Source organism: Arvicola amphibius, chromosome 5 (assembly GCF_903992535.2).
Source record: "Arvicola amphibius chromosome 5, mArvAmp1.2, whole genome shotgun sequence".
Lineage (NCBI taxonomy): Eukaryota > Metazoa > Chordata > Mammalia > Rodentia > Cricetidae > Arvicola > Arvicola amphibius.
The window spans coordinates 70,881,533-70,907,207 of NC_052051.1; the positions used below are offsets into that span (position 1 = coordinate 70,881,533).

The 25,675-nt window shown below is 42.1% G+C and overlaps 1 protein-coding gene across 9 annotated transcripts in view; it reads left to right on the top strand.

Moving 5' to 3' along the window:
- The first annotated feature begins 818 nt into the window (after nt 1-818).
- Nucleotides 819-25,675, top strand: part of Hipk3 (homeodomain interacting protein kinase 3) — a 94,009-nt gene continuing 69,152 nt past the window's right edge. For 2 of the 9 annotated variants that reach the window (XM_038330074.1, XM_038330082.1), the window contains exon 1: nt 819-1,328. The gene's annotated coding sequence lies outside the window, so the exon portion shown is untranslated. Of the gene's footprint in view, nt 1,329-1,633; nt 2,068-2,496; nt 2,531-25,675 lie in introns of those variants that run through there. The other 7 variants (XM_038330083.1, XM_038330084.1, XM_038330079.1 and 4 more) reach the window with 6 other exon arrangements.

A 25,675-nucleotide genomic window follows, 5' to 3' on the forward strand; every position in this document is an offset into this window, starting at 1 on the left:
AACTTGTTTAAACCCTCGTCTTAGCATAAGAGTTTGGACTATGCATCAGTAAGATTCTTTCATCTCAAATTCCATGGTTCTATGATTACGTGGGTGGAAATGGACCATTCTGTCGATTTCCTAGTTTCCAGGAGCGAAGAAACTAGCTTGGGTGTGGAACTAACTCGATGGAGAATTACCATCTTAGAGGTGGGCAGCTTCCCAATGACCGTGGTGATGCGCTTGGGAAACTTCCAACAGCCCTTCCTTCCCTCATTCTTTGACACGGCGTGACAAGTCTCCTGTTGTCTTGGAATGGGGGAGCGGGAAGGACCTATTTTAGACGGAGACTGTTCATGTGGCTAACCATTTTCACTTCTCGTTGTTTTTAAACTCCTAAAATGCCAAGAGACAGATTCTAAAGGGGTGGGAAGGGGGCATTAGGATGGGGCGACCTGGAAAGGCCTGTAAAATCCTGCTTCCGCGTCTGAACCCCTTCTTTGGGTATTCGGATCGTCCCCTGAATGTGTATTTTTGGCAGAGTGGGAGCGGAATCAGGCTCAGAACTGCAGAGGAGGGCTGACGGAAGCTATTCCCGCTGGAGGGGTGGCGTGAGAGCTCGGGGTTGGATCGGCGCGGGCCGCCGGGCGGGCGGCGAGCGTCAAGGGCGCGGCGGCGGGCGGACCCCGGGGAGGGGCTTCGCGGAGGCGCCGCGGCCCTAGGCGAGCGGGGCCGCCCGGGCTCGGCGCGCAACGCGGCCGAGCGGGCGGTGGCGCTGCGGAGGCGGCGGCGGCTGAGGCCGGCGGGCGTGTAGGAGGGGCCCGAGATCGGGGCGGGCGGCCCGCGGCAGCTGCCCGGGTGACGACTGCCGGCAGCGCGGCGCCCTGAGGAGTCCGAGCCGCAGGCCCCCGGCGTCGCGGCCTCGCGAGCGGCCCTCCTCGTCCTTGTCTCAACCTCGCTCGGCGCTGGGGACATGGGCCCTCGCCGCCGCGGGCCCCGCATCCCGCGCTGCCCGTAGGCCCCGGTGGCCCGCCGGCTTGTCACCGCCCCTCTCCCCGAGTCGAGCCGTCCCCACCCCAGGTCCCCGGGAAGGAAGATGAGGGAAACGGACCCGGCGATCGGCAGCCAGAGCAGCAGCAGCAACAGCGGTCGGGGGAGGGTGTTTCGCCGTTTCCTCTCAGCCGCCAGGACAAGATGGCAGCGGCCGCCGAGAGGGGCTGAGCCCCGGCTGGGTGGCGCCGCCTGCTGAAGCGCTAGGCTCCGGGTCCCCGCACGGCCCCCGCGACCCATCCCGGACATGCTCAGGGCTGCGGCCGCCCGAAGCGGGGAGAGCGCGGGCCTCTAGGAAGGTAAGGGAGCCGGGCAAGGGCGGGGAGCTCGGCGGCGGGGCCTCGGGGCCGGGGGGGAACCCTTGGGGCGCCGCTGCTCCGTTTCCGCCCGGTTGCCGATGGCCGTCCCCGGGCGGTTCCCGAAGCCGGCGCCACGCCAGGCCCGAGGCGGCCGGACGCGGGGACCGTGCGTGCTCTTCGCGCGCGCTTGGCGCAGCCTCCGGGAAGCCGCCCTGGCCGCGCCGGGCGGTCCGGGCCTCCCTCCCCCGCCCCCCAGCCGAGGTTGCGCAACGGCTCTTCCCAGCAACCGAAGTTTTGTTTGGTCCCACGGGGGGCCCCCCGGTTGGGCTCCGCGGCTTTAGGCCGTCACTACGGAGACCTCGTTCCTTTTCATTGATGGGAGCGAACACCGCCGTGCACGCACGCTGCCGGAGCGCCCAGCCCCGTGGCTGCGCCCCGGAGGCTTGGTGGCCCTGTCACCGGCGTCGCGGGGCGGCGGGGTTGGAGGGTGTCAACTCCGGGGACGTGCGTGCGTGTGATTGTTGGGGAGGAGAAATGTGATCCGCGGCTCCGCGTCCCCAGCGGCGGCGGGAGGAAGGCGTGGCGGCCGCGCGGCGGGGCTGTTGCCGGCTTCTCTCGTTACGGCGGCGGCGGCGGCGGCCCTCTTCCCTTCCTTCGCGCTGGGGGAGAGCTCAGCGGAAAGGACTCGGGACCAGAATGTCTGTTTTCCTGTCTGGGGGGAGACGGCTCTTGTAAAATGGTACGTGGATCTCGGGGCGCGGGGGTGGGGGGGAAGCCTGTTGTTTCCCATTCTCACCGGCGCTGGAGGGATCGCGCTGAAGGGTGTGTGCGTAAATTACCCTGGACCTGTTACAGAGTAGTCACAACACGTTCGGTCCTTGAACCGTGTTTTCACAACCTCTGGCTGGCCTGCTAGGGAATTTATTTTTCCACCTGTCAGTTCGCTGCTTATAAGGAGCTTCTATTAGCAGCGGCAGCAGCGGGTTTTTTTTTTTTCTTTCAGGTTTCAGATTAGGGCCCAGTTTACAGGGAAAACTCAGGGTTTTACCGTCAACTTTGTTTCTGGTACAGGGCTGGAAAAGTTAGCTGGAGAACCAGTCTTCGTTTCTATGTACCTCCGGGTTGTTTAGAGATCTGCTGATTTTTATTTTTCTGTTTTCTATTTTAGGTTTCTGCTGTAAACTACAGCCTCTGAAGTGTAGGTACTTCAAACAATTTCACTTAATTTTAAGATTTTAATTGCTGGTTGCTTGAAAAATTTTAAAGAGTTTTTTTTCCCTCTGATCAGATTATGAAAACATTTCTAGGTCTGTTTTTTGCTATTGTTTACCAAGAAAAATATTAATGCTTCAGCCTCATTTGCTATATCAGAAACTGGGCAAGTCTCGCCATATGTTTGATAAGTCTAGATTCTGCTTAGGTTTGCAAGTGCAGTGCTAATTTTACACAATGAGCAACGATAAGGGTTAGGTCATGATTAAGCTTCAGTATTTTAAGTAAACAAAATATGACTGACCTTAAATTTTTTTGTATTGATTCTTCTGTCTTCATGTTACTTACCATTAATTGAAATTTAACCAAACAACCCACATTCTTTTTTTTAAATCAACAAGGTATTTCTTGGTATATTTATGATTGCATTCATAAAGTATAGGGAACTTTATTTCATTTGTGAAATTTAGTGTTTAATCTGTGTCAGTTTATTTCTCTTGAATTATTTTGACTATTTTAAATTTCTTATAGTAGAGATATGTAAGCATGTATGACTTTCCAGTGTTGGATATTTCATTGTATTTTGGGGAGAATTTCTCTCCTAGGGCCTCCTTTCCTACCGTAGGGAATACATTCACAAAGAGAAAAGTATTTTGGAGGATAGATGGAGGGGAAGGCACCACCTGTTTAAACAGGTAAGATGAGCTTGAAGTCTAGAACAGAACTGGCCATTAAATGTTTTAAATTTATATTTGGACATTGCTGACTACAGTAGCTAAACATACATATTAGGCAAGCAGATCATAACATGGTGAGACAGTTCTTAGCATTTTGTCGTAATGCGTTTTCCATTGAACTAGTCATTATCTTGTTTATAAACCAGCCATTGGCTTCTGGGCATGGGGTTTTTAGAGTCTCATCAAAGTAGATGGTTTCTATGAGATAATTCTTGTAAACGTGCTTGAGAAGAGGCTGAAGATTATACTCTGTTAATTTTTTGGATGATCTGTCATAGGATACCATAAAGTAGGTTGCAAATTACAGAGGTTGGCTGCTGTAGCAAGCATAGCACTTGACACATAGATGTATGTTTAATGGCAGTGCTGTAGGCTTGCTTTCCTGCAACTTCAAAAGGCATTAGCTGTCAAACGACCTTCCTGATTGAATTTTTGTTTTTAAATATTTCCTGCATGAACACTGGAGGCATATGGAAAAGAGGAAGGAGGAAAATGTCAACCTTACAATGTGGAATTGTTAATAAAATATAATTCATGCACATTCATTTAAATGAAATAATTACGTCTATGTTGCAATGATTTACTTCGTTAACTTTTTTTTTTTTTTTTTTGGTTTTTGGTTTGTTTGAGACGGGGTTTCTCTGTGTAGCTTTGGAGTCTGTCCTGGGACTCGCTCTATAGACCAGGCAGGCCTGGAACTCACAGAGATCCATCCACCTCTGCCTCCTGAGTGCTAGCATATGCCACCACTGCTGGGCCTCCATTATTAACTCCTGAAGTTAACTTTGTTTCTTTGAGGTCGAGGAGTTAGCCTCCCAATAGTTTTCATTGTAGCCGATTATCCAGTATAATAAGGCAGATGAAGATTGACCTATTGGTTGATTCAGAGGCATAGAAACATTGTTTCCATTTCAGCTTCACCTGGGCTTGGATGGAAAAAGATATCATGACAGTGCTTTAAGGCTGTTCCAAGAACTTGGAAATTATCTATTTAACAAAACAAAACAAAACAAAACAACAACAACCAAAAAAACTGCCTTCCGCAAATTGTTGTGCTTTGATTATTAGAACACATAGGCTAATTTGATACATGCTTATATTATTGCTGCCAAAGTAAACATTCCTGCTGTAAAATTTGTGGGTTGCAGCTGTCCTAGTTTCTTAATGTCCAGAGTTCAGGCTTAGTGTTGCATGTTTAAGTTGGAACCTAGTTCTGAAGAGGGACTACAAGAGCTTTGTTAGAAGGAGGAATCAGTGTTTGTTTAAAAGTACTGCCCCTCCTCCACTTTAACTAGGATGTAGTATTCTCTCTGTGGAAAAAAGGAGCTTTCTCAGCATACTTCTGTCAGTAGCAGCAACGTTTGAATGTGATGAAATTATAAGATGAAAGGAATTATACTAAATGTCCTTACTGGTTCTGGATTCATCTATTTAAAAGTAATAATCTTCTCTAGTATCTTTAAAAGGTTATAACTTGAAGAAGAATACGTATTTGGAGCATAAGTTTTGAGCTACGTTAGGATATTTATTTTATGTTATTCTTTTTGGTCTTTCCAGACAGGCTTTCTCTGTGTATCCCTTACTTGTCCTGGAACTTGCTCTCTAGACCTGGCTGGCCTCGAAATCAGAGTTCTGCCTGCCTGTGCCTCCTGAGCTCTGGGATTAAAGGTGTGCACCACCATTGGCTTATTTATTAAATTTTTTAACAGAGTCCTGGGTGGTCAACTTAAAGAAGAAGTTAATTGCTTTCTGGTTGGCTTGGTTTAAGTCAGAATAGTATGGGGAAAGCAACAGTAGAGTGTATCTGTACAGCTCTGCTGCAGTGGTTCTGTTAGATCTCAGGCAGCCTGTAAGACCAGGTAGACTGGACTGGACACAGTAAGGAGGTGTGTGTTATATTCTGGTTTTTTTTTTTTTTTTTTTTTGGTTTTTCGAGACAGGGTTTCTCTGTAGCTTTGGAGCCTGTCCTGGAACTAGTTCTTGTAGACCAGGCTGGCCTCGAACTCACAGAGATCCGCCTGCCTCTGCCTCCCGAGTGCGCCACCACTGCCCGGCTCATATATTCTGTTTAAGTGTTGATCAAAGTAGGTGTTGAGTTTCTTAGGAGACCAGAGGCCCTCACATTTGATTCTTGATGTCACTAAACAAAAGCCACATAGTTACCTCTATGCTGAGACACCAGGGTGGGTGCTGGAGACCTAGGAGCTACTCATGTCTAAGTGAAAAGAACCAGAAGCATGCTGATAATGTCCATAATGATATTGCTAGGGTTACTTTGTCTTAGCAGATTTACTTTATCTTCATATTGTGTTTTGAACTAGGGTCTTATGTAGCTCAGGCTGGCAGTGAACTCTTGATTTTCTACTGCTCAGGTAATACCAGGAGGTCTGACTAGTTTAAAAACCAAACCAAACCAAAGTAATAACAAAACAGCACAAACACAAACTAGTATAAAAAGTTCATTAGTTCTGAGATTACAGTTGTTTAAGCCCTTTAAAAAGTTTCACATTACAGGCTTCCCTGAAATCAGAAGGTCAAAGAGCATTGAGTTTAATGTGGTAATTATAATTAGAGTTTGACCTACAGGATTTATATTTTGTTTTAAAAGATCCTTAAAAAGAAATGTCAAGGTACATACGAAACTCTATAAATCTTGTTTTTTCAGATTAAATTAAAACCCAGGCTTCTGATACCTGTCACACAATCCACTTCCTAAGGCAGACAGACATGAATTTATTTATATCTGTCTATCCCGGGAGTGAGCCCAAGATCTCACATTCAGCTTGTTGTCTGTAACTGAGTTGTACCCCTAGCTTACTCATCTGTTCTTATTTATTTAAATTTTATTATTTTGTTTTATTTTCTGTGTATTGTGCACCACTTGTGTGCCTGGTGCTTGTAGAGACCAGGATAGGGGCATAGAATCCTCTGGAAGTGGAGTTAGGTATGCTTATGAGCCACCATGTGGTTGCTAAGAATTATACCTGGGTCCTCTGGAAGAACATCCTATGCTTTAGCTGCTGAGCCACCTCTCCAGCCTACCTCCTGTTTCTGTATGTAGCAGGATCTTACTGTTTTTCTCTCAGGTGGGCCTTGAACTCTCTTATCCCCCGTGCTTTTGTGTCCCTGGTGCCAGGATTACCAGTGCTAACATACTTGACCTCTTTTCAGAGACTCCTGTAGTCCAGGCCGACCTCAAACTTCTGTTCCCTTCTCCTTCCACCTCAACACTCTACCCAGCTTAAGCATTTCTTTTACTTGTTTTTCTTTTTTCTTTTCTTCTTTTCTTCCCTCCACCCTCCCTCCCTCTCTTTCCCCTCCCTTCCCCCTTCCCCTCCCTTCGTTTCCCTTCTCCTTCCTTCCTTCCTTCCTTCCTTCCTTCCTTCCTTCCTTCCTTCCTTCCTTCCTTCCTTCCTTCTTTCCTTCTTTTTTTTTTTTGAGACAGGGAGACAGGATCTCACTTTGAACACTGGCTAGCCTGGAACTCAAAGAGATCTACCTGCCTTTGCCTCCACTGGACTCAGCATCTCTTTTTTCAAACGGCTAGATTTCCAGGTTCATTTGTACTTTGTATTTTATTGATCCTATCCTTTAAAAAAATGAAGTGTGTGTGTGTGTGTGTGTGTGTGTATGCACACGTGTACACATATGCCTACATGTATGGGCATGTGTTTGCCATAGCACATGTGTGGTGGTCAGTGGATAACCTTTAAAAGGTTGTACTCCTTCAATCACAAGATCCTATAGTCAAGCTCAGGTCTTCATGCTCCTCCCTTCCCCCACTCTTTAATAAGCAAAACCAAAAGGATTATAATTTTTAAAAAAGTGATGTAGCATAGGGGAGAATAATAAAAGGAAGTGTATTACTCATTTGAGCTATAACTTTTTTGTTTTGGCAAAGATTTAAGTTGTCGAGGACTGATTTTTTTTCTTAAATCATTCATTTGACCATTTACAATTATTTATGTAGGCAGTCATAAAATATTTTTATAATATACATAAGAAAAACCACATTTAGATGAGCAACAAATATAATGGCAGGTGATAGAATTTAGTGTTTATAAATGAAATCATCAATAACAGTCAGAGAAGGAATACAAGTTGTATTTAAAAACTGAAGCCATGCATTTTATTATTTCCAAATTGCAAGAAGGTATTGGACTTTTAAAGGTAACATGGCTTGCTATTTCAATAATCTCAAAACACTTCTAGAAACTGGAGGACTGATTTTTGTTTTGTTTTGCTTTTAGAGACAAGGTTCTCTGTGTAACCTTAGCTGTCCTGGAACTCCCTCTGTAGACCAGGCTGGTCTCGAACTCAGAGATCCTCCTGCCTCTGCCTCTGAGTGCTGTGATTAAAGGTGTGCACCACCACTGCCTGATCATTTCTTCTAATTAATTAAAAAAATTAGTTTGAAGTCAGACTGGTCTACATAGTTCCAGGATAGCCAGAACTACATAATGAGACCCTGTCTTGAAAAAAATATTAAATTTTGTTTTATGTATATAAATCTTTTGCCTGCATGTATATAAGTGTCCCAATTTTTTACCTGGTGTTTGCAGAGTCCAGAGGAGGGTGTTGGATTCCCTTGAAAACTGGAGTTAAAGTTTGTGAGTTGCCACATGGGTGTTGGTAACAACCTAGGTCTTCTGCAAGAATGGCAAGTATTCTTAATTGCTGAGCCATCTCTCCAGTCCCAAAGACTGATTTTTAGTGTAATTCTTGGCTACATTGAATGTCAAGGATTGCTATTGTTAGTCACATGTATTTCCCCTCCTCCTAGTAATTTTATGCTGGAGAACATTTTCCAGTTTGAAAAATTTGATGCATATGATGAGCATTGCATTAATCAAATTAGGCTGGGGAAGTATCTCCATTGGTAAAGTGCTGCCTAGCGTCTATGAGACGCTGTAAAGTGCATCTATGAGACTCTGGCTTGATCACCAGTAGAAGTACATCATACCAGAACACAGTAGTACATGCCTGAAATTCCAGCAGTAGCAGAAGTGGAGGCTAGAGGATCAGAAGTTGCACATTGTCTGTCCTCAGGTACACAGTGAGCAAGTTCAAAGCCAGCGTGGGCTATGAAAAAAAGGGACATCTGTAAAATATGTGTCATTTAACCTTTAGTTTTATTATTTTTATGTAGTTTATTATAAATAGTATTTGATTACATAAAGATTGCCAAGAAAATTATCTGAAGGTTTGATAGAAAATACAAAACCTATCTATATTTAAAATGCTTATAATTTTTCTCTCTCCTTTTTCCTCTCTCTCTCTCTCTCTGACAGGATAGAACTGTAGTTCAGAGTATCCTAAAATTTGCTGTATAACTGAGGCTAGCTTTGAAATTATGGTAATTATCTTGCCTCAGTTTATAAGTGCTGATATATTCTAGGTATGGGCTACCAAACCTGGCTAACTTGAGATTCTTTAATACCTCCATACTTTGTTGGGTTCATAATTTTTTACAAGATATTTTAGAGTTTTTATGAACAAATTAATAAACTTTTAAGCATTTGCAGGTAGTTAATTTGCTTACAAAGTGTTTTCTAGTTTTGTATGTTTCTGTTATATTCTGTTTTGTTTTCCTTTATTTGAGACAGGGTTTCTCTGTGTAACCCTGGCTGTCCTGAAACGCCTCTGTAGACGAGGGTGGCTTTGAACTCAGAGGTTTGTTTTCCTCTGCGTCCCTAGTCCTGGGATTAAAGTATATGCCCCCACCACCCAGCTATTATGTGCTGTTTAATAAGACACAGTCTTGTAGTTTGGTCAACCATATGGCTTTAGATATACAATGCTATAGTTTAAATAGTTAATAGGTTAGAGTGATAACATTGAAAGTTGGATATTGTGTTCAAGACATTACTTCCAAAGTATAATTTAAAATAATTCTGAGAGCTTTAAATGTATAATTAATTGAGATTAAATAGAGTATAATGACAAAATTGCAAAGAAAATGACAGGTTATACAGCTGTAGAGCCAGAAGCCATGATGCTATTCATCGCTGCTTCTTTTATATTGTAGGCTAGCTTGAACTTTGTTTTCTCCTTCCTTCCCCCCCCCCCCTCTCTTTCTTTCTTAGACAGTGTGTCCTGGATATTCTGGAACTCTCTGTGTAGATCAGGCTGTCCTAGAACTCACAAAAGATCCATTTGCCTCTGCCTTCTGAGTGCTGGAATTAAAGGTGTGCACTCTTATGCTTGGCTTCATTTGAAAAAAGAAAAAGTGTGTGTGTGTGTGTGTGTGTGTGTGTTTGAGACAGGGTGTCTGTCTGTAGTCTTGGCTGTCCTAGAACTCACTGTGTAGGTTAATCTGCCCTAGAACCCACAGACATCCACCTGCCTCTGCCTCCTGAGTACTGGGATTAAAGGTGTGCTGTCCTATGCCCAGTTATGTTACACCCTTTAAAAATATTTTTATTAATTCTTTGAGACTTTCGTACTCTTTTCCTTGAAACAGAGTCTCACCATTTGATTCTGGCGGACCTGGAGGAACTCACTGTTTAGATCAGCTTAGCTTAAGACTTTTGCTTCTTGCTACCCCTCCCTGTTCCCCCCGTGTGCCACCATGCCTGGCTAGACCATGTATTTTGATATTTTGGTGATGTTTATCCTCTGTACTTCCTGTAAGTCATTCCAGATCCACCCCTTTTCTGTTCCCACCAACTTCATACCTTTTTTTTCCCCATCAGGTCTAAACCGTATACACCTGAGTGTGGGGCATAATATTCTTAAAACAACATGAAAGAAAATATGCTTTTGTGTCAATTCTAGCCAGTTTTGGTAGAAATAGTATAAATACTAGTTGTAAATATAAAATCAAAAAATAATTATTCTAAGTCCCAAAATAATTGGGTTTGTAGTCTCTTTAGTTTGTTTTAATTGATTTTTTTTTTGTGTGTGGGGGAGTAGCTGAATCATAAACTTTTGAGTATAAAAAAATGAAATATTGTTATAGCTGCTAAAATATTTTACATGTTTGGTTGTCAACTGTATTATCCATCTGGTATCATCATTTCTCCTTAAAAGAAGTATAGCTGAGTATGGTACCTCAAGTCTTTAATCTCTTTAATCTCAGCATCGGGAAGCTGAGGCAAGTGAGCTCAAGACCATCCTGGCCTGTGCAGTTCCAGGCCAGCCGGGGCTACTGGGTGAGACCCTGTCTTCAAAATTAAAACCAAGAGCAAACACAGAAAATCCTCATTATTTATTTACTTATTGTGTGTGGTGGTGGTGGGAGGCAGATGTTCATACCAAGGCTCATGGGTGGAGGTCAGAGGACAGTTTCCTGGAGTCTTCCAGTCCTGGGGATTGAGCTCAGGTTGTGAAAACTTTAAATCTGGGGACTGGAGAGATGGCACAGTGGTTAAGAGCACAGGCTGCTCTCCCAGAGGACCCAGGTTCAATTTTCATCACCTACATGGCAGCTCACAACTGCCTATAACTCCAATTCCAGGGGATCTACATCCTCACACTGACATATACAGCAGACACAATGCCAGTGCATATGAAATAAAGTAAGTAAATAACAAAAACTTGAAATCTAAAAAAGCCTATTTTTGGTGGTGGTTTTAGTAAAGTTTGTGCAGTTGTTCTTTCCAAGATATTATCATGCCCCCTCTCTAGATATATACTAAGGAAAGGATATCAGGTACTTTATAATTCTAACAAGTGGGGAAGACAGTCCAATAAGTTATACATGCAGAAAGTAGGCTGCTACCCTGTTACTTAAAATAATAGGACTAAGGCTCAGGGTTCATTGAAAAGAGGATGGGAAGAGTCAGACACATTGGGAGTTGGTGGTGGAGCTCTGACTCTTGGGCATGGCCTGACTGTTGTCTCTTTTCATAACAAAATTTTTAATTAAGACTTTTTGTTCATGTGTTTATGTGTGTCTGCCACACGTGTGTGGGGACGAGAAGAGGGCATCGTTTCTCCTGGAGCTGGGTTTTCAAGCAGTTAGGAGCTGCCTGAAGTGGGTCCTGGAAACTGCACTTTTAACTGCTGAGCCATCTCCAGCTCCATGGCTGCTGAACTCCTGAGCTCACAGCAGCTGTGATATTTTCTCATGGTCTGTACAAGATTGGACCTGTCAACATTGTGTCATGTGAAGGAAAGGGGCTCTTGGCTCTACTGCTCCCTGAAGATTTACATGCAGTTGATGGTTGATTGGAAGGGAGGGCAATGTGCATCAGTTGTGTGGTCACTATTGAGATGCCTATGCTCTGTACATGCTCACACGGGCTCCTGTAAACACTAGTGAAATTCAGACTAGTGAAACAAGAGAGAAAAAAAGGCAGTTAGTGGGAACGGGGATAAGAGAGGGTAAGGGCCATGTGAGTATGATCACAGTATGTAATGGACGTGTATGAAAACGTCATGATGAGACTCATTGCTTGCTATATATGCTATATTCTAATAAACTGTCCCATAAAAGGACTAAACCAGTATGCCAGGATTTACATGTACTTTGATTGAATAAATGGACATTAAAATGACTAAGAAAATAGTTTTTTTCTGATTGTTTTATAATTTTATAGTAATTAAAAAACTTAGACGTTTACACTGAAGTTTAACCTTTTCCAAGGATGTATGTCTTTCATGATTTTATAGTAAAATATTGGAGTGCGTGTTCACACAGAAGCAGAGGCCAGAGGTTGATGTGAGATATGTCTTTCTAGTCTTCCCCCTTTTTTAAAAAATAGTTTTTTGGTGATTCTTTTGGGGACAAAACTAAGAAGTACAAAAGTTTTGTGTGTACTTAGCTTTGCAAGTGAATTTCTTTAGCTCCTTATTCAGACAGCTCCTACCGCTTGAAAACCCAGCTCCAGGAGAAATGATGCCCTCTTCTTGTCCCCACCCACGTGTGGCAGGCACACATAAACACATGAACAAAAAGTTCACTGGTAGATATTAATGAAAACAACCATTTGAACTGAAGCTTTATGAACTGATTTTTTTCCCTTGAGACAGGGTTTCACTATGTAGCCCTGGGTGTCCTGGATTTTCCTATGTAGACCAGGCTGGCCTCTAACTCACAGAGAAACTCACCTGCCTCTACCTCCCAAGTGGTGGGGTTAAAAGTGTAGTGTGTGCCACTATGCCCAGGTTTATGAACTAAATTTTGAAATTTAATTTTAAGTTTACTTCAAGAAAGTACTAGGTAAACCTTATCTTGAGCCAATCAGTCTCTCTCTCTTTCCTTTTTCTTTTTCTGCATTTATGTATTTATTATTTTTGTTTTCACATCCTGGTCACAGTTTCCCCTCTCTCCTCTCCTTCCAGACCCTCCCTCCCACCCCATCCTCCCCTCCTCCTCTTCCATTTCTCTTCAGAAAAGGATAGGCCTCCCCCTTGGATGTCAAACTGCAGTAAAACGAGGCCCTCCTCTTCTGTGAAGGTTGTACAAGGCAACCCAGTAGGAGGAAAGGATCCCAAAGCAGGCCACAGAGTAAGAGATAGCTCCTGCTCCCACTGTTAGGACTCCCACAAGACGAAACTACACAATTGTCATATATGCGCAGAGGGGCAGAGGGCCTTGGCCAATCCCACGCAGGCTCTGTGAGCCCCTGTGAATCCAGGTTAGTGGATTCTGTGGGTTTTTTTTTTTTTTTTTTTTTTTGTGGTAGTCCCCAAGGTTCGCCCAATGTTTTGGCTGTGGGTCTCTGCATCTGCTTCTATCAGTTGCTAGGTGAAGTGTTTCTAATACTCTGATGACAGTTGGTTTAGGCACCAATCCATGAGTATAGCAGAATATCATTAGGGAACATTTGGTTGACTTTTTCCTTTTACCACATGTGTCTGGTTCTTTCCTAGGTCTCTGGGCTATATCTTGCCTCTGGTGCCAATCAGTAATTCTGATGTTTATCTTTGATAATTTAAGAGAACTTTGGGAAATTACCTGTTCTAGTAAGAGTAGCCCCCCTTTTAGACTGATTTGGATTGTTAGGGTGATTTCTAGCACCTTTGAAATGTCCAGCAGGTCATTTTCCATTCCAAAAGTTGGAGTGTTTTGCTAAGTCAGAACAGGCTTGTTATTTAACACGGAGATTGTGTATAGTCAACACATTCTCTAGATGCCTTCTCCACAATACTGCTGGAAAATACCCAAGACTTGAGAATTTTCAAATAAAACGTTCTGTCGGCACCTCAGATAATAGACCCCGTTTATGAAGCTTTATTCAGGTATGTGCAAATGTTTATGTGAAGTGGTTCAGTGCAATTTACTGACAAAATACTGGTCAAAAGACCACGCAAAGTAGTGCAGGATTTTAATTGTGACAATGTTCTGTTCACATTAACAGCTGATTTTCTGTTTCAAAGAAGACACACGTTTGTCCTTTATAAATATGTACAGAGAACATAACAGCGGCCAAGCTGACTAGGCACTGCTATGCAGTTCTATTCTCCAAGTTCACTTATGTCTCCTACAGACTCCTTAAGAAAAAATGTCAGAACTGGGTGGTGGTGGCACACTTCTTTAATCCCAGTACTCTGAAGGCAGCCTGGTCTACAGAGCAAGTTCCAGGACAGCCAAAGCTACACAATGAGATCTGTCTTGAAAAATAAAAAAACTAAAACTAAACAAAGCAAATGCCTTTTACTTTTAAATAAAGAGATTCATATTTACTACTTATGAATACTTTTATTTTTATTTTATTTTTAAAATCTAAAATAGGCTAGTAAGGCCTGGTAGGCCAGGCACGGTAATATGCAATACAGTGTTCAGTAGGCTATTAGGTGAATTGAGTTAAGAGTTCAACTGGGCTTCACAATGGAGAAAGCAAAAACCAAGCAAAGGCTGGCCAGTGCCCCTCAGGACTTGACTGCGAGTTTGGGATTTTATGTGCTTTACAGTTCATACAGTGAATGGCCTGAAAAGAAGTGATTCTTTCTGCTACTGCTGCAAGTAACATCCAGATGTATAAGGAAGTTACAAGAATGTTACAGAATTCCTGTCTCTTTCATCTAGAATTCTCAAATAATATTTCATTTTCCCCCTTTAAAGACACTTAAAAATATTTACATGTTCTTATGAATTTGTGTGTGCCTGAATATATATGTGCACATGTGTACAGTGCCCATGGAGTCCTAAAGAGAGTAGTAGGTCTCCTGGAATATTATAGAGGGTGTGAGCTATCCCGTGGGTGTCCGGAACCAAACTGGGGTCTTCAGCAAGAGCAGCAGGTGCTCTTACCTGCTGAGCCATCTCTCCAGCTCCAGTGCCATGTCGTTTTGTGTTAGGAACTTGAACATCTACTGAAAGTGTGCATCCTTGGTAGCCTGCACCCAGCTCCATTGGATCCTAAGGATGTTAGAGCTTTGTCTTAATTAAAGGATACTTTATAATAGATAATGCACCATTTGCCACAGCATTGTCCATTTTAGTTCTTTCTGTTCTTAGTGTAACTTGAACCCCTCCTCCCTTTGTTCTTTTTTGTGTTTCGAGACAGGGTTTCTTCATGTAGCCTAGCTGTCTTGGAACTATCTCTGTAGACCATGCTGGCTTTGAACTCAGATCTACCTGCCTCTGTCTTCCAAGTGCTGGAATTAGAGGTGTGAGCCGCCACCCACAGCTGAACATTCCCCATTTTTAACACTTGAAATAATTGCTGTGCATTTCCAAAACAGTTATATCTTATCTATTATGAATGTGTGTGTGTGTCTATGTGATACACAAATATATGGCCATTGTATTATAAGCCACATTGTTTTTTTTTTTCTTTCTAGTATTATCATATCCAGGGCCTTGAACTGCCTAGGCAAGCACTCTAAGCACTGAGCTAAGACCCTTAACTGTAGTGATGGGAGCAGCGGGCTGCATTCCCGCCCGGCTCCCGGCCGCCTGGCTAGCTTATGCCCCAAAATAACAACACACAAATTGCATTCTTTTAAACACTGCCTGGCCCATTAGTTCCAGCCTCTTACTCACATCTTAACCCATATCTAATAATCTGTGTAGCACCACGAAGTGGTGCCTTATCGGGAAGATTCTAGCATACGTCCATCTTGGGCCGGAGCTTCATCGCATCTGACTCAGGAGAGGTATGGCCATTTATTAACTTCCCTTCCCAGCATTCTGTTCTGTCTACTCCGCCCACCTAAGGGCTGGCCAATCAAATGAGCCAGGCAGTTTCTTTATTAGCCAATGAAATCAACTCAAACAGAAGACCCTCCCATATCACTTAACCCCAAGAATCACATTTGTGTTGTATACTTAGTATTGTATGAGTAAACTATAATACCTAGTCAGTTAGAGTATCTCAGAATTCATTACTGTATGTAGCAATGAAAAGAGCATTATTCAGTCTACTTCTTTGGAGGGCTTGTAAGCATCTGTCTATGTAGGGCATATACCTGGAGAAGTGCTGCTCTGTGGAATGTGCTTGTCTTTGGCTTTGCTGTCTAAAGTAACTGCACTTGGGGGGAGGGGAGAAAAAAAGTAACAACTTTTTTTTTTAACCAGTATTTACAATTATTCTTGTTCTGCTTTTTGGCAGTCTCATGACTGTATAATGTCTTCTGACTGTGGGTTTTATATTTCCCTTATCGTCAATGAGGTTGAGATTTTTAAAAATAATTTAATGTGCATTGGTACGAGGGTTTCAGATCTGGAACTTAGTTAACAGGCAGTTGTGAGCTGCCATGTGAGTGCTGGGAATTGAACCCAGGTCCTCTGGAAGAGCAGCCACTGCTCCTAACTGCTGAGCCACCTCTAGCCTCTGGAGGTGTTTTTTTTTTTTTTTAAATGCCCTTTGGCTTGCATTTCCTTTATGTGACTTACTATCATATATCATTTGCCTATTTTTTCTATTGAGTTTTGCCAACAGTATGACTAGATCTTTTGTCAGTAATGTGCATTGTAAATATCTTCTCTGTGTTGATGGCTTATTTTATTTCTGCTATCATTGGATGAATAAAAGTTTTATTTTGGGGGGGACAGATTTCTCTGTTTAACAGTCTTGGCTATCTTGGAACTCACTTGGCTGGTCTTGAACTCACAGAGATCCGCCTACCTTTTCCTCCCGAGTGTTGGGATTAAAGGCTTTTGCCACCATATACAGCAAAGCTGTAAATTTTAATAAAGTAAAATATATGTTTTATATATTTTTAATTGATTTTATTGAGCTCTCTATTTTTCTCTGCTTCCTTCCCTGCCTCACCCCTCCCCTTTATATCCTCCCCCAAGGTCCCCATGCTCCCAGTTTACTCAGGAGATCTTGTCTTTTTCTACTTCTCATATAGATTAGATCTATGTAAGTCTCTCTTAGTGTCCTCATTGTTGTCTAAGTTCTCTGTTAAACACATATGAGTGACTACATGTGATAATTGTCTTTCTGTGTCTGGGTTACCTCACTCAAAATAATGTTTTCTAGCTCCATCCATTTTTCTGCAAAATTCAAGATATTTTTTTCTGCTGTGTAGTACTCCATTGTGTAAATGTACCACATTTTTCTTATCCATTCTTCAGTCGAGGGCCATTTAGGTTGTTTACAGGTTCTGGCTATGACAAACAATGCTGCTATGAACATAGTTGAGCACATGTCCTTGTGGCACGATTGAGCATCCTTTGAATATATACCCAAAAGTGGTATTACTGGGTCTTGAGGAAGATGGTTTCCTAATTTTCTGAGAAATAGCCACACTAACATCCAAAGGGGCTGGACCAGTTTGCATTCCCACCAGGAATGTAGGAGTGCCCCCTTTCCCCTACAACCTCTCCAGCATAAGTTGTCATCAGTGTTTTTGATCTTGACCATTCTTACAGGTGTAAGATGGAATCTCAGAGTTGTTTTGATTTACATTTCTCTAATGACTAAGGATGCTGAACATTTCCTTAAGTGTCTTTCAGCCATTTTAGATTCCTCTGTTGAGAGTTCTCTGTTTAGTTCTGTACTCCATTTTTTTTTTTTTTAAAATTGGGTTATGTGTTCTTTTGATGACTAATTTCTTGAGTTCTTTGTATATTTTGGAGATCAGACCTCTCTGTCTGATGTGGAGTCAGTGAAGATCTTTTCCCATTCTGTAGGCTGTTGTTTTGTCTTGTGGACCGTGTCCTTTGCTTTACAGAAGCTTTTCAGTTTCAGGAGGTTCCATTTATTAATTGTTTCTCTCAGTGTCTGTGCTGCTGGAGTTCTATTTAGGAAGTGGTCTCCTGTGCCAATGAGTTCAAGTGTATTTCCCACTTTCTCTTCTATAAGGTTCAGTGTGGTTGGCTTTATGTTGAGGTCTTTGATCCATTTGGATTTGAGTTTTATACATAGTGATAGACATGTGTCTATTTTCATTCTTCTACATGTTGATATCCAGTTATGCCAGCACCATTTGTTAAATATGCTTTCTTTTTCCCTTTGATATTTGTTGCTTCTTTGTCAAAAATCAGGTGTTCGAAGGAGCGTTGATTAATATCTGGGTCTTCTTTTCGGTTCCATTGGTCCTCCTGTCTGTTCTTATGCCAATAGCAGGCTGTTTTCAGTACTATAGCTCTGTAGTAGGAGTTTGAAGTCAGGGACTGTGATGCCTCCAGAAGTTCTTTTATTGTACAGGATTGTTTTGGCTATCCTGGGTTTTTTGCTTTTCCATATGAAGTTGAGTACTGTTCTTTCGAGGTCTGTAAAGAATTTTCCTGGGATTTTGATGGGCATTGCATTTTATGTTTTATATATTTTTCATATAGCCTAGTGTTGGTGGAGACTGCTTGTTTGTTCCTGGCTACCCAGACCACAAAATAATTACACAGAGATTGTTTCAATCACTGCTTGTCCAATCACTTAAGCGTATTGCTAGCTAACTCTTTTATCTTTGGTTAACCCATTTCTATTAATCTGTGTATTGCCACGTGGCTGTGGTTTACCGGTCTGTCCCCAGCAGTGACTACCTGGCTTCTCCCGACTTCTTTCTCCCACCATTCAGTTTCCCCCACCTAGCTCTACTCTGCCCTATCACAGGCCAAAACAGCTTCTTTATTCATTAACCAATAAAAGCAGCACATACACAAAAAGACTTCACACCCACCTAGGCTAGCTTGGATGGAGCTAGTGTGGTAGCCAAGGATGACATTAACTCTGTCCTGCTTTCACCTGGAGAGTACCAGGGCTTTTAAGATGTACCACCACACCCAACTGAGTAAAGTCCACTTTTATAATATATACTTTTTATATCTTTGGTTTTCTTTTAAAGGTTTAAAGGTTGATGATTAATTTGTTAAAATTGTAGCACATACTTTAAACTGAAAGGGGTAAAAATCTAAGTCTGTGTGGGCACTTATGTACACCCGAAGCGTTGAGACATTTAGAACCTCAGATTTCTTTTGGTCTTTAGTTGTTGGAGTAGAAAGGGGGATATTTAAAATGTGAGTCCTGTTGTAAGGTATTCCTCTTGTAGGAATTCTGTGCTTTTTTTTTAGAATAATATGACCATGCACGTGAGATGCAGTGAAGGGCAAATGCAGCATTATGAAGTCTCAGCTAAGTCACAGTCTTCATTCTGGGATTTCGGTATGGGGAATCATTGACTGGAGACAGCTACATTATCTCTATTCCCCTCATGAAGAACTTCCTCTTAATGTGTTGTAAGCCATCCTGAGCTACGTGGTGAGATTCTGTCTCAAAACCCAAAACAGGACAGTGTCCTCTGAGCTACCTCAAACTCCAAACCAAGCTAACCCAAAATAACAACATGCTCTTTCTAACTTGCTAACTTCCTTATTTTGTTTTGTTTTTTTCTTTTTCTTTTGGATGGTGTAGGGTGAAAAGGATAACAACACTGAGCTGAAACAATTGTTCAGTTCTGTCTGTAGAAGACACAAAACAGCTCATGGCAGCAAGTAACTTCATTTTAAATTTGCGTGTCCACTATAGCCCAGCCTGGCCTCAGACTTACTGCATAGCAGACGATGACCTTGAACTCTTAATTGTCCTGTGCACTTCTCTAAAGGCTGAGATTATGGGCATGCGCCATCACACCATATTTTTTTTTTGGGGGGGGGGCTAACTTGATTATTTGAAAACAGTATACAAAATTATAAATTTACAAATGAAATTTCTTCTGCAGAATACTGACATCAGAAGCAGCGACAACTTCTATAGGTTTTATTGTCATAAATGAAAGCTTATCTTTGAAATGCTAGAACTTTTTTCTTTTTGTTCATTTTTGAGACAGGTCTCATTATATAGCCTTGGCTAGCCTGGATCTTGCTGTATAGACCTTGCTTGCTTCAAATCAGAGATTTGCCTGCTTCCATTTCTAGAGCGCTGAGACTAAAGGTGTTTGCCATCATGTCCAGCTTGTACAATTTTTTGTAACATTTGTTGAGTGTGTGTGTGGTGGGGCATGTTTATGAAAGCCAGAGGGCATCTAGTTCTCTCTTTCCATGTGGGTCCTGGGAGTTGAACCCTGGTCATCAGGCTTGGTGGGTAGTGCCTTCTCCCACTCAGCCATCTTGCTGGCTCTCAAATGATAAAATTTTAAACTACACATATTAACTGTAGGCCAAGCCTTCTTGCCTTGGATAAGTGAGGTGGTAGTAGAATTAGACTAATATCAAAACATTTAATACCCATGGTGGCTGTAGATAAGACATTGATAGTAGTGATTGTAATGTAACTGTCCTAGAGCGCTAACTTCATTTACCATTTGAAAAGTTAAATTGAAAATTAGGCTATAGTTGGACTGTGGTGGTACACGCCTTAAATCCCAGCACTTGGGGAGGCAGAGGCAGGTGAATCCATGTGAGTTTGAGGCCAGCCTGGTCTACAGAGCGAGTTCCAGGGCAGGATGGAAAGCTACACAAGTTCCCTTTCTCAAAAAACCAAAGGAAACAAAACAAAATCATAAAATAAAATAAAATAAAATTAGGTTATGCAGCAGCTTAACCTTTAAACTTTAGCCTAAATAGTATGACTTTTTCAAAACCTTTATTTTAGAAATTACAATAATATAGCCAGGTTGTTTTTGTTGTTGTTGTTGTTGTTGTTTGGTTTTGTTTTGTTTTTGAGACAGGGTAGGCCAGGCTGGCTTCAAACTCCTAGCCATCTACATGCTGTGTGCGCTACACCCTAGCCAGGCTGTTCTCTCCTAAGATGGTCATCTACTGGCAGGCATCAGGTTACAGGTTATTGGAACATTTACCGCGTTAGGCAACTTTAATGGGTTGTTTAGTTTCCCATTGCATCCTCTTTTCCTTTAGAGACAATGAGTTCATTTTGAAAGTATCAGTGAACCCACATCTACTTATTTTAATGTATTTGATAGAGTTGATTGGTGAGTTCCAAAAAGGAACAGAATCATAGGATCACTGGGGAGAATGAGCCATTTTTTATCTGAGTTTATTTCCTGTGGAGCAAAAAATATCCCTGTGGTAAGTTCCCTCAAGGCACCTGTGTTGTATTACTAGCTTTATATAGCTCTGGCTGTCCTGGAACTCACTCTGTAGACCAGGCTGGCCTTGAACTAGAGATCCGCCTGCCTCTGCCTTCTGGATGCTGGAAGTGTGCCACCGTTGCCTGACTTTCTTGTGGATTCTGGGTTCGAACTCAGGTAGACCAGCTTGCACAGCAAGTGTTTTATCTGTTGAGGGATCTCACTCGTCTATTGCTGTTGAGACAGCTTTTGTTTGTTTATTTATTTATTTATTTAAATTCTAAACTCTGGTCTAGTTTGGCAGGGGGCTCCATGGACCTGGCACTCTCCACCTCCCCAGTGCTGGGGTTACAAACATGTGCACTTGTCTGGCTTTTACTCAGGTCGCAAGCACTTTCTGTGTCCCCAGCCATTCAGTCCTTAGCAGGCGTGCACACACATGTGCCTTTGCTTAATTTTGAGATAGTGTCTCATTAAGTTGCCCATTTGGGCATTTTAAACTTGTGATCTTGCCTCAGCCTCTCACATGCCTAGATTATAGGACTGATTGTATTAAAAAATATTTTTTTTGCGACATGTAGCTCAGGCTGGCCTTGAATCTTTATATAGCCAAGGTTAGAATTGAACTCCAAATGCTACATGAATGTGCTGTCACACTAAGTGTGGTTTCAAAAATAATATAATGATCTAGGCAGCCATGGCGCACACCTTTAATCCCAGCACTTGGGAGACAGAAGAGGTAGATCTCTGTGAGTTTGAGGCCAACCTTGTCTTCAGAGCGAGTTCCAGGACAAGCCAAAGCTACACAGCAAAACCCATGTATTAAAAAAAAAAAATCATCTCTTTGCTTTTCAGTACATGACTCAAAGCACCGGGGATGGGGAAGCTCAGCAGTGATTTGCTGGTGCTCACTTACTATATGAATCTGCCTAGAACTTATTGCGAGGTGTAGTATTTTAACGTTTTCATCAGTGACTCCAGTGAATGAACAGGTTACTTGTCAAGCTCCTGATGACGTCAGGTTACTATAAACGTTAGTGTAGGAGTCCTGATGAGCAAAGAGCTTTCACTTCACACCCGTTAGGATGGCTGGTCTCAACAAAGTGCTGATGAGGCTTTGCAGAAATCAGCGTCAGAGATGGTTGAATTACAATCGAACACTTACTGACTTAAAAAAGTAAAAATGAAATAACCTTATTACCCTGTAGTTCTACTTCACAGTGTCTACGCGAGAGCTACTTGTGTAGTCGTGCTCCGGCAGCATTGTTTGTAGAAGTAGATGCAGTGAGGAGAGGCGCCTGATTTTGTTCTGAGTTCTGGTGCATTTTTGTGTGTCACGTTCTTCTGAGACTTAAACATTTCCATCCTCCAGGAAGCTCCTTAAACAGGAGGCAAACAACTTGAAATATTTCAGGAAGTCCATGAAACTGACCAGATTCTAGGCGTTTTCTGCCAGAGTAAGCAATAAAAACTGAGCGTTCCTTTCAGATGAGAGGAGTTGAGCCACAAAGACGACTCTGAGACCAGACCAGCTGCCTGTAAGAGACAGGAACCAGCTGAGTTGTCTGGGAGAGGTTTAGACCAGCGGAGTTGTCTGGGAGAGGTTTAGACCGGCAGACACTTTCCAGCCTATTGAGCCGCCTGCAGGATGTGCTGTGTGCTCCAGGTTTCCAGTTTTGTGAGTTGTCATTTATGTTGGGTGGGTTTCAGGGATGCCGATGCCTTTGAGCCATGTTTGCTCCTGTAAGTGTCCTCTCACCAATACTCCTATAACTCCACTAAAACTTCTGGTTCACCAAGTTGGGCTTTGTTGGTATCTGTTCCTTGGTCTGTCACAGATTTCTATTTGGGGTATATAGCATTCCCTGGGAAAAGTTTTATCACCCAACATACATTTACCTCATATGGCATCCCTTCCCCTCTCCCTCCCTCCCCCCTTCTTTCTTTCTTTCTTTTTTGAGATAGGGTCTTTCTATGTAGCTCTGGCTGTCCTGGACCAGGCTGGTCTTGACTCACAAGAGATATGTCTACTTGTGCCTCCTGAGTGGAGCTGATAGGCTATTAAGATGAAAGATGCAAGCCTTTAATCCCAGCACAATGGAGGGGTAGGAGTAGGCCCTTAGTTCAAGGCCAGCTTGGTATACATAACAAACAGCAGCAAAATAACATCAAAAGTAGAAGCAACTCTAGTGTCCATCCATGGATGGATGAATAAAATGTTATATATACACACACACATGAAATATCGATTAATCTTACAAAGAAAGAAAATCCAGTTGCATGTTATAACATGGATGAACTTTTACATTCTAAGTCATAAAAAGGCAAATATGAGACCACTTATGAGGTATATTTTGAAGTCAAATTCATAGAACAGAAAATTATTGATGGTTGCTAGAGTCGTGAGTCCCACTTTCAGTTGCAAAAGAGGGCTGTGTTAGGACAGAGGTGTGATTATATAGCATTGGGGATATATTTAATGCCACCAAATAGTAACTTAAAATGGTTAAAATTGTAAGCTTTATATATTATATAATATCTATCTATCTAGACATAGATTAAAAAACTGGTTTTCAAGAGGGAAGAGATTTCAAAAATGAAGGTTTGGACAAGTAGAAGGAAATTGAATGAGGTGACTCTAAGAAACTATTGACTCTTATATTTATTTTGTTATTTAATTAGCCCTGTTACAGTAAGGCATAGCTAAGTTTGGCAGAAAATATTTCAGAATTTTCTTATTAGCTAAAAAAATTGAATATGTTAGCAAAGTATTTATGTCTTGGTTCCTGCTTTTTCTTTTTCTTCAGTAGACCCAGTATTATGCGTAAGAAGAAACCAGGAGAGCATATCAGTGGTCAGACATGTGTCTGTGGATGTTCATGTTGCATATATTACTGGTGAATTGTTACAGACAGTAGGGTTCAGTTAGGATTTCAAGTTTACTCTAGGATGAGAAGAGTAAAATGCATCTTTGTCCATTTAGTCTGCTACCACAAAATTCTGTAAAGAACATAGGTTTATTGCTCATTGTTTTGTAGGCTGCAAAGGTACAAGCGGATGCGGGGTGTGTTGAAGGCTTGCTCTCTGCGCCAAAGGCAGCTTCTAGCTGTGAACTCACATGGGAAGGGGCAGAGAAGCTCCCTGAAGAAGCTCTGTTTATGAAAGGGAGTCCTCATGTCCTAATCAGCTACCAAAGCCCCTTCTATTGTATTTTTGATTTAGGGTCTCCCCCTGTAGTCAATCTCTGCCTCAGCCTACTGATTCTTGGTGGTTTTGAGAGACTGTAAACTTTCAGAACAGAGTACCTGAAACGAGAGCACTGGGTGTGGTTGTGCACACATGCAATTCTTTTCTTGGGGCTAAGGCAGGAGGGTTGCTGTGGGTTTTAGGCTAGCCTCAGCTACAAGCAAAAAGAATCTGAAGCAAATAAGCCTGAGAAAGAAAAGTTTAATGGCTGCTCCATCAGGAGCCTTTACTATACACCTGAGTAATAGTTTTAGGCAGCCCCCACTATCAAAGAGGTTAGAATTTCAAAACCTATTCCTTAGTTCACTGATAAGAACAAGCGGCAAAAGACATGAATAATATAGCTCCAGAGTGCAACATGGTTCCTATTACAGTGAAAAATAATAAGGCATAGTATTGTGCAAAAGCGGTGTTTTGGACTCCATGGTGGTTAGTTATGTGTACAGCAATTGGTATTAAGTGATTTTGATATTTGATTTTGAGTTTATGGGTAAGAATTACATAGGTATTTTGAAAATTAGGTGTATCATAGGAGAGTTATCATTGATGCTGTGATTGGGCAGCCTTACAAAAATGTGTAATAATTGAGTTTGATATGTCTAGAAAGATTTCTAAGTGTAGTTTTGATTCATTAATTTAGCTGGGCATTTGATCCCAGCACCAGGGAACCAGAAGCATGTAGATCTCTCTGAGTTTGTTGCCATCCTCATTGAAATTGGAAACTCCATGCATGTCACACTGGCACCGTGAGTCTCTGCCTTAAATTGTGGTGAATTGGCACAGCTTTGGAATATAGGACAGTGCTGGGGACATTTTAAGGAAGCAGATGAACCTCCTTAGGTTTAAATCCTAGAGTTTCAGTTGCAGTATTTTCTACTTACTGAATATCAAGTCTTCATCTGACTGTGAAGTTTGTCTCTGACTTTATACGAGGAACTTAGGAATCTGGTAGGTGGAACACAAGAAACTTTTGGAAGTTTTATCTCAGGTGTGGTGTAGTTACTTCTTTTTCTTTACATCATAGTTTTAAGACCTTAAGTCAATTATTTGGTCCCTCTGAGCTTTGGTTTTCTTTCTTGTTTTAAATTTTATTATTTGTGGGTGCATGCATGGTGTATGTGTGTGTGTGTGCGCGCGCGCGCGCGTGCACATGTGCGTGTGCGCATGCTCTCATTCATACCATGACTCTTGTGGGGGTCAGAAGGCAATTTTGTGGAGATAGTTATCTACATATAGCCCAGGTAAGTTATGGGGATTGAGCTAAGGTTGCTAGCCTTGTGCAGCAGATGCCTTTACTCACTGGTATTTAATGATCTTAACAGCAAATTGGAAAGATAGTAACGTTATTAAGCCAAATATTATAAAACATTATTAAACAGTTGCATAATTATTCTCCCAATGGTAGCTCTTTCTAAAATTCTTTTAGCTTTGTTATTTTTAATATTGTGGCTATTGCATAGTGTGATTTAACCCATTATTTCTGAGATAAACAATTGATAGTTATGATACGTTGAAATAGGAGGCGACACAGTTAATACAGTACAGAGAAAATTGGGTTGAACAAAGTTAATTTTTGTGTAGCATATGTACATATGCATGTATGGGTGTGTACTCATGTGATTGTGTGCATGTGTAGGTGAGAGAAGGATGTAAGTGTCTTCTTACTCCTTGACACAGGGTCTCATTAAACACTTGGGGCTTGCAGAGTCAGCTGGATTGGCTGGCCAGCAAGTCCCAGCCATTCTGTCTGTCAGCTTTTTACATGAGTGTTTGGATTGATCTCAGGTT